We start from the raw sequence: 9,408 nt of genomic DNA on the forward strand, positions 1-9,408 counted from the left end.
AGGTATATGTTCAATGGAAAAATTCCCTGAGTGATTTTGATAGTGCTGTCTCATTATGACAATGACATGAAATGAGCGAAATCATTCTCACAATTTCATTATTCATTTCAAACAATTATTATTTTGATTTTATTTTTCAAATGATGATCTCTTCTGAGCATGAAGCACTTGCCATGACCTTTCCAGTTCAAAATTCTTTTTTGCAGCATTTAAGCTTTTGGTCTTATAAAAGCATTGACCTTTCTTACCCCATAAAAGTAGCTTGTTAAAATCATGAACTAAAGTGTTAAAGTGTCATTCGGTTACAAGTCTCACAGTATCTGTGTGGCATGTGGCTTTTGCTCACAAAATTGTTCAAGTAATGGTACTTGAGTATTTATTTTATACATGCAAGGAATCAAAGAATACCAAATAACAACTATACCCTTATTCAGTAATAAGGGTAGATAAATACAGATTCATTCTATATTTCAGTTCTGTATGAGATGTGTGTGTTTGAGGGGGCAGAGAATAAAAATTAACTGAATAAATCATTCAAGCTGTTCCTTACACAGGAAGCACTGCCATAATGGGTCACCATTAACTATAGGAGTATACTATATCGTTTAGGTATGTTGGGATGGACACAAAAGTGAGACCTGCTTTATTAAGTCATACCAAGATTTGCGTTTTTAGCTTGGTAGTGCATTGTATAATACTGGTCTGACTTGTGATGTGTTCAAATGAAAACCAAAAAATTATGCTTTGTCCTCTAACATACAATCTTTGTGAAAAAAAAACCAAGCTACGAATAATATGAGCCATTTATAAAGATGGCCTTGGAGATTCTCAAGACATGGGGTGAATGTATCTGTCAGTTTGATGTTTGTCCACTACACTTCTTATGGTGAACTTTGAGCTAATTTTTAATGGTTAGAATTGGTGACATAAGAAATGGTAAACTCTTCCTCTTCTTGGAGTCTGTGGCAGACCAGGGATCATGAAAAGTTTGTGTAAATAATTGTGCCACTCACTATTAAAGGGAATTCTAGATTCCTCCTAGTTGATTTAAATATGAAAATATATCAGAAGCTGTAGAAAGAACTTTAGCTATTGAGGACCCAACATACTTTAAATATTGATTGACTTTAATTAAAGAAGGAGAAGGTAGACCTCCATCTTTGATAAAGTAATAGACTGACCTAAATGAAAACGAAGGCCCTACAAGAAAAGTAAGAACCATTTTGGGTGCTAAGGTGATGAAAGAGGGCTACTGAAGCATGTGGTAGTGAGGCCAAGTGGTCTAAGAGGGCTCAAGGCTCAAGAGTGGGAATGTTTGTGAATGTTGAATGATAAACTGGAGAGTGAGAGAGGTAGGGCATATGTAACTAGTTACCAGTTCTCTTAGGAACTGATATGGAAACCATATGGAGAAACCTTTTAGTGGAGTGATTCAAAATATATTGATACTTCCGCCCATCAAGGTTGTCCTTTTACTGGGGCTGCTGATCTCTTAACAGCATGGTAAGAGCAAGTAACACCACAGGAGGAAAACAAACTGCTCTATCAGAGCAAAGGATAGGGAGAGAATTGGTAGGGGAAAGCAGAAGGCAATTAGATATCAGAAACCACAGAAACGTTTTGAGGAATGTGATTAACACAAAAGAGGGATGAAAGGAATAGAGGATTCCCAGTTCTAAACCAAATGAGAAAAAAAGAAATGCTTTTGTTGCAAACTTCTTTTTCCTTATGGTACACCTAGAGGAATATATTCTTTCATTTTAAAAAATTCATTAATTTAACAAGTTTATTAGGAGCCTACCATGCACCAGGCAGTATCCCAGGAACCGCAGTTCTTCCAAAGAACTAGACAAAGTCTTTGCCCCATGGAATTTATACTTTAAACAAGCTAGTCAATCAACACATAAAAAAGTAATTGGATCATAATAAGAACTATGAACAAAATAAAACAGGATGAAAGTTGAGATTGATCAGGGTGGGTTGAGGTCATATTAAAGAAGGGTTCAGGGCTGGGTGCAGTGGCTCACACCTGTAATCTCAACAATTTGGGAGGCTGAGGCAGGCAGATCACTTGAGGTCAGGAGTTCAAGAGCAGCCTGGCCAACATGCTGAAACTCCGTCTCTACCAAAAATGCAAAAATTAGCCAGGCATGGTGGTGTGCTCCTGTAATCCCAGCTACTTGGGAGGCTGAGGTAGGAGAATCACTTGAACCCGGGAGGCGGAGGTTGCAGTGAGCCAAGATCACACCACTGCACTCCAGCCTAGGCACATAGCGAGACTTCGCTAAAAAAAAAAAAAAAAGAAGAAAAAAAGGGTTCAGGCTGGGCTCAGTGGCTCATGCCTGTAATCCCAGCACTTTGGGAGGCTGAGTGGGGCAGATCACCCCAGGTCAGGAGATCAAACAGAGTGAAACCCCATCTCTACTAAAAACACAAAAATTAGCCTGGTGTGTAGTGTGTGCCTGTAATCCCAGCTACTTGGGAGGCTGAGACAGGAGAATTGCTTGAACCTGGGAGGCGGAGGTTGCAGTGAGCCGAGATTGCACCACTGCACTCCAGCCTGGGTGACAGAGTGAGACTCCTTCTCAAAAAAAAAAAAGAAGGGTTCGGGAAAACTTCTCTAAAACATAATATTGGAAGAGTTTGGAAAAAGGAGAAGCAGCCTGCTTTGCAAAGACCTGGAAAGGCATTCCACGTAGAAGCCTAGCAAATATTCCAAAGGGTGTTCCATTCATGGATTTTTGTCACTTATTTGTTTGTGGAAGGAGTGTCTATTGAGGGCCTACTAAATATCAGGCACTGTGCTGAGTGGTGTAAAATGTGTTGGTCGACAAACCAGCATAATCCTTATGCTCATGGATCATGATCTGGCAGAATTTTATAAAACTTCTCAAGGCCTGATTCAAACACTTAGCCTACACACACTCGGACAGACACAAAAACTGAATGCTAGAATGGCACCAACACCTGACCTTTATGAGCAGGAAAATAACTCTTGTTTTTGGGTAAAGAGATGGCAAGAAACATCCTTAAAGTTTTGTCACTAGCCAGTCTCGGAGTTTTCCTACTTTCTGCATTGTGTCAAGAGCTGTTTTATGACCTTCTTTCTGCTTGCTAGCAATTAGAGGAACACATGTTTTGCACACTTAGACTTACTAATATTCATATCTGCAGGTCAATTTGAGTGACAATTTCTGGTCAGTAGAAATACTGACTGTGATTCAAGAAAAGAAATGACTAGATTTAAGACTATACTTTCAGGGATCATTTCTATAGCTCATTACTAGAGAAGTTCCTCTGAACGTGTAGAACACTGGCAACCATGAGGAGGACATGCAGTGTTCTGTCCTGAGTGTGAAGCTGGGTCTTGGTGTTGCTTTGCTGCAAGTACCATTTGCCACTGATAATCATTTTTGTCTCCCTCTGGGACAGTAAGGGAAAGGACACAGTCTGAGTGATTATTATTGAAAGCGAGAAAGAAACAGAGAGAAGAAAGGAAGAGAAAGAAACAAAGAAGAAAGAGAGGGAAAGACAGAAAGAAAGAAAAATGAAAGAGAAGAAAAGAAAGGAAAAGAAAAGAAAAACTACCAGATTTTTCAGTGTTAGCACCCACAGTTCCTAATATCCCATTCCTACCAGTCTCTGAAATCACTTTTCCCTGGATGTCTTCCTGAGTTTGGCTACTGCACCCACTGACAGTTATACAGCAAAGATAAGAGAAGAGTGACACAAAAGAATGCTGACAGCCTGAAGCCACTGACAGGCTGTCTCTGCTGGCAAGTATAGCATTCCTGATATACTTAATTAACTAATATCATTAAGTATTACTAATTAATATATTAATATAATTTTGGCTATCAACAATAAATCTCCTCTGGTTTAATAGGCAGATGATTGATGTTATTTGTCTCTTTAGAAAGCTCTCTGGAAGAAGCATAACCCATGAGGTCTAGAGGGAGCAGATAAAATGGCCAGAGTGGTGAACATGACAACAGAGCTAAGATAATCAGCAGCATTTGAAGAGGTCCCCAAGCAGAAAAGGATCTAGCAGACCAGACTGATATTTTTAAAAAGTTGGCTGATACTTAACTCATTCTGTTAGACATTTCTCTTTGGAATAGACTGGAGCCTGTTGGGCTGAGGTGGGAGGAAGGCAAGAAGGGCTGGGCATGGCGTCCTAGATGTGGATGAAAGTGGACAATCCCTTCTCATAGTCTCCTTCCCTGAGAGAGTTGCAATAATTCTATGATGTTTCCCATCCTCATAAGAATATTAGACAGCCTGTTTACCTTGCCTGTAGCCTCTGCTTACTTTGAGCTTCATGTGTCCCTTGAAACCATTGTCAAGACTGGTTAAACTAAATGTCAGTCACCGCTTTCCACCTGCCCTGCTATCTGCCGTTCTCTGCCCATGCCTCTTCCACCTGGAGCTCTTAGGTTCCTACTCAGGAAAGAAAACGTGTGTGTGTGTGTGTGTGTGTGTGTGTGTGTGTGTGATGAAGAGGAGGTGTTCTTATTTGCCCTACTTTTGTTTACTACAACATCTTTTTAAATGTGCCTTTCAACTATTTGCCTGAGCTAGACGCCTATGCAAATGTTTAGGAACCAAAGCTCCTCCTGTGACTCTCTTCTCTCTACATGGAATTTCCCCTTATGAGCAGTTGTAGCAGTAGCTGATAGGTGTGTTTGCAGGCTGAAGGGAGATGGATAGTAATGTAGTAGAAAGGGCCTTGAGCAAGAAGTTACAAGACCGGTTTTCCATCACAGCTCTGCCATGTGACTCAACGTCAGCTTGGGTCTATCTAATGGTTCAATAAATATTCACTGAGCACCTACTACACAGTAGACACCAAGCTGCAGTTTTCTCATCCAACTAAGGATAATAAAACAGGTAATAAAAGGGGTTTATAGGATAATCTTTATAGTATCAATTTTGTTACCAGTCTATGAAAAAATAAGTCAAATATAAACTACAAGAAATAAAGACTCAAACTCCCCATTTCTGAGTCAAGGAAACTATTCAAGTCATGGTGTGTGTAACTAAATTATGGCTTATGAAATACCAGGAAAGAATGTTTCCCTGGGTGAGAGCAAGAATCACCTGACAACAAAACAATGTTTCATGCCTTAATGAAAGCCAGGGTGTGGCACTGAGCCCTGGTCTATCAAACAGGAAACTCAACTTCTATTAAAGAGAGGAAACTTCTTGTGATTGATTGCCTAACCAATTAGGCTCACACATGGTATTGTTTATTTACCATCTCTCCTCTTCATTGGGAGCACAAAATTTAGCTCAATTAGTTCCAAGACCTACAGACAAAAGTCCCCAATTAGGAGGATACCGACTTAGCACGTGGCACAAAACTGTAGAGTCTAGTAAGTATATATTCTGAGGTATTCAATCACCAGCTAAGGCTTATTGATATGCCCAGGGCTGCTTTTAGTTATTTCTTTTGCCATTACAGAACGAATTATGGGAATAATCAGCTAGAAGAGCATGTCTTTCTTCTGTGGTTGTAATAACAAGAAATGGGAGGGGGAGAAGGAAAAGGAGAAAGAGGAGGAAGGAGAGGAGGAGGAAGAAGAGGAGAAGAAAAAGTGCCACTACCACTGCCACTGCCAACCTAGAGAATCTGATAAAAGAGAAACTTCTGATAGATTGACATGAAAGAAAGCTGTCATTTAGGATCAATATCCTAGGTGTATATTTAAATGCTTTATGGATGAGCTGTTGAGTCCTCTGCTCTTCTGGTGAAAGAATTAAAATCTAGCAATGTTTCCAGACTCCTTTTTGACTTGACTCTGATACCTACTATCACATGTGAGTGGGTTATTCATTTATTCTTTTTGGATCTCAGCTTTCTCATCTAAAGATAAAGTTGGCCTCCATCAGTAATTTTCCTTTGTCAGTATTGCATTTTTGGCTTTCTTAAAATAAAGCTTACAAAATCAGATACTGATAGAATTCCATCACTGGGTTGCTTTAAAGAATGAATAAAATGACATGGGGAAGGTTTTTATACTTGGCATATAGGAATTGGTTGATGAAGTAAGGCCACTAGGTTGTGCTTGCTTCTCCCCTGATGCCCATGGTATTACCATCCCATGTGTCCTCTCACATACTAAATCAATGTTTTAGGCATGTGTCTGAAGGTCAGTGAGAAACCCAGTTCCCCTCCACAAATATCTGTGTGGATTGCTGGCCAGGGGAGGGGCAGGAGCAGTGAGTCACCCCTCTGGTCATTTCTCATGAAATGTTCTGATCTCATTGGATTCTCAATCTCTGCTCTCTGTGTCTGCCTCAGCCACTGCCCTGCCTATGAGCTTGTGAATTTTCCTCAAAATGGAAACTGCACCCAATGCTTTCTTCACACATGCACATGATACCTAAACACTCCATTCGTTTTCCCCCTTGAGTTCCATTAGTACAAAGCAATTGGACAAGGCCAGTTTTCAACTGAAGGTTTGGGCTAATGGAGGGAAATATCCACATATACTAGCACAATATGGTCACTAATTTAAGATGGAATATTAAACAATGCTGCTCTAAACCCACAGTCTTTCTCTGCCTCTGGGAATGTCTCGTAGGTAGGTTCCGATCCCTCTGGGTTTGTCTCCTCAGACCTTTCTCTCTCTCTTACCACCTTAGCCTTCAAACCTCCAAATTTCTCATAAATTAGAGTTTCATTTTCTACCCTCTACTCAAATTGAGCTCGGATGATCTGCCAAATGAGAACCAACTATGTCACTCCCACAGCACAAAACACACGTAGAAGCTTTGAAATTACAGTTTCTCTTTCCATCTGATTACATTTTTTTGGCTGAGCTCCCATCTCTGTAGACAATTTAGGGAAGAAGGAAAAGTAGAAAGGTATAAAACCAGTATAAGTTCTCTCCCTACTTTGAGAGAACCATTCCAGCATATGACTTTCTTTTCTACTTCCCAGTATAAATATTATCATTGTCAGTTTTATCATACTATTATCTATCCTGCTGACACCCAACACTTAGATTAACAGTGCGCTGTTCTGAAACAAGAGATGAGACCCTGCATCCCTACACCCTGGCTCCTCAGTCTAACTTCACATGTCCCAGGCTGTCCCCTGGGTATTTCAGTACGACCAAAAGGGCAGTTCTTCTTAAACCATGTGAGGAAGGAATACTTAAATTTTTTTTCCAATTTCTCAAGGACTGATAATTTTGTAAAATCAAAATAGATTACCAGAAAATAAAATTCAAAACAAAAGACATACAATTCAATTCCCAGGTTTTTAAAATTATGAGATACAAAAGATAAAATAACTGTCAAATTGCTGTATAAGTTTCTAAATGCACACTCTTCATCTCTGTGCTCATCTTGGTGCAGATGGGTTAACAATGGTTCTTGGGATCAGTTGATTTCTGAGTTTATATCCAGCTCTAAAACTGTAACATTCTCCTGTGAAATCTTCATTCTCAGGTCTGACATTTATGAACAGAACCACAGTAGGTGTGGACATGCCAGCTAAAGGAAATTTAGTTGTGAAGCATCTTTCCAGTTTGCAACATTGTTATGAATTTATTTGCCACATTTAGCACAATGGTGTCACACTGATGTACAGTACCAGTGGCTCTTAAGCAGCACAGAAGCTAGATGACATTATTTCAATTCTTGCTAAAATGGTTTATTTCCCAGAGAATGCTGGGTTTTGTTTAATGTATTCTGAGCTCCGAGGCTAGACTCCTGTAATAATTTAGCATAGCCAGATTTGTTTTTATGGAATTCAGTTATTTTTTACTTTTTTATTTCTTGAAAGCTGAGTAATTTTGAAAGTAATACAGAGTATAAAAAAGAGGCCAGGTGTGGTGGCTTATGCCTGTAATTCCAGTACTTGGGGAGGCTGAGGAGGGAGAATCACTTGAGGCCAGGAGTTTGAGACCAGCCTAGGAAACAAAGTAAGATCCAATCTCTGCAAAAACAAAACAAAAATCAGCAGGACATGGTGATGCGCCTGTAGTGCCAGTTACTTGGGAGGCTGAGGCAGGCGGTTGAAGCTGCAGTGAGCTATGACCATGTGCCACTGCACTCTAGCCTGGGCAACACAGCAATACCCTGTCTCTTTTAAACAAACAAAAAATTAATTTAAGAAAACACAGAAAAAAAAAACTACAGCTACTTCTAGTGAATCTTCCTCATAAATCAACTATTTCCAAAAACTTAAAACAAGAGAGTATCTTCAACCTTGAGAGTTCTGGCATTTAACAGACTGTTGAGAGCTTTCTTCTTACCAGTGTATTTGTTGGCAGTAAGTACTAAGGTGGGAGGTGTAGGGCAGGGACTGACATTTCTGTTCTTTAGTGGGCACTAAATTCTTCAAGGAGTCTGTGGAGGCTTTTTTTGTGGTACCATCTCATCTTCCAAACTTGACCTCTTCCTTGTTCTTCAATTTCTACTCGCAAATTTTCCAGTGGAAGAAGAGTTGGAAGAAAAGAGAAAAATCTGCTTCAATTAAAACTGAGTGGAGCCTTGACACATTTCAATTCTTTCTTTTTAAAAAATTCACTTTAAATTCAATTTAACTGTCTAGCATAGGTTTTCATTTTAAAAATGGACTTGGGAGCAGGTGATTCCTAACTTCTTTATAAATACTTTCAGACTTGCAATAATTTTATCCCATATTAGACTTCTTTAGCTTAAGTGAGAAACATAAATCTGGTTTATGCCTAACAACTTGTGTTTTGTAATGCTCCACAAAAGACATTTTGAAGAAGTAGATCAGGTTTAAGAAAAAAACCTCTTCCCCAGGATTTTAGTTCCTGCAGTTCATCAGGTCTGCAGAAAAACTCAGAAAGTTCAATTGTGGATCAAGACTTAACATGTAGACTTCAACCGTTCTTTTTCTATTCTTTGCATCTTCCCAGATGACCCATGTCTTTCTCAAACATGGTGCTTCAGATTAGGCACTCTATGCCTGTCAGATTCAGTTCAGTTCTCATCTGTTGACCTCCTACTGGGTGCTAGATGTTGTGTTAGGCATTGACAATATAAATTTGTCCCTTCCCTTGAGGATTTCATGGAACTTCATCTGTTTGTTAATTTTTGTCATTCAAGTTCTTATCCATATCTGTAAAATACATAAGTAATTCTCACCAAAAATCTATTTTTAAAAATCCATGGTAATTTTGCCTATTTTTATTAAGGATCTTAAAATACCAGAAGTTAAAATAATGATATCTTATTTAAGACAACTTCCTTGTCTCACATAGACTGGGTTGGGCATTTCTCTTATGCACGTTCATAGCACTTTGCTCAAATATAGCATAGTACATTTGCATATCTTTGTAAATGACCTCTTTCTCTGGCATCCTTACTAGACTATGAGCTTTCTGAAGACAAAGCCTGTGTCTTAGCCATCATTGAAACTTCAGA

General features: G+C 39.2%; 1 non-coding gene across 1 annotated transcript; it reads left to right on the plus strand.

Moving 5' to 3' along the window:
- The first annotated feature begins 3,245 nt into the window (after window positions 1-3,245).
- On the plus strand, window positions 3,246-3,459 carry LOC112133675 (small nucleolar RNA U3). The gene has a single exon (XR_002915296.1). It is a non-coding gene; the product is annotated as a small nucleolar RNA U3 (small nucleolar RNA).
- The last annotated feature ends 5,949 nt before the right edge of the window (window positions 3,460-9,408 follow it).

Source organism: Pongo abelii, chromosome 4, assembly GCF_028885655.2.
Source record: "Pongo abelii isolate AG06213 chromosome 4, NHGRI_mPonAbe1-v2.0_pri, whole genome shotgun sequence".
In the NCBI taxonomy this organism is placed as follows: domain Eukaryota; kingdom Metazoa; phylum Chordata; class Mammalia; order Primates; family Hominidae; genus Pongo; species Pongo abelii.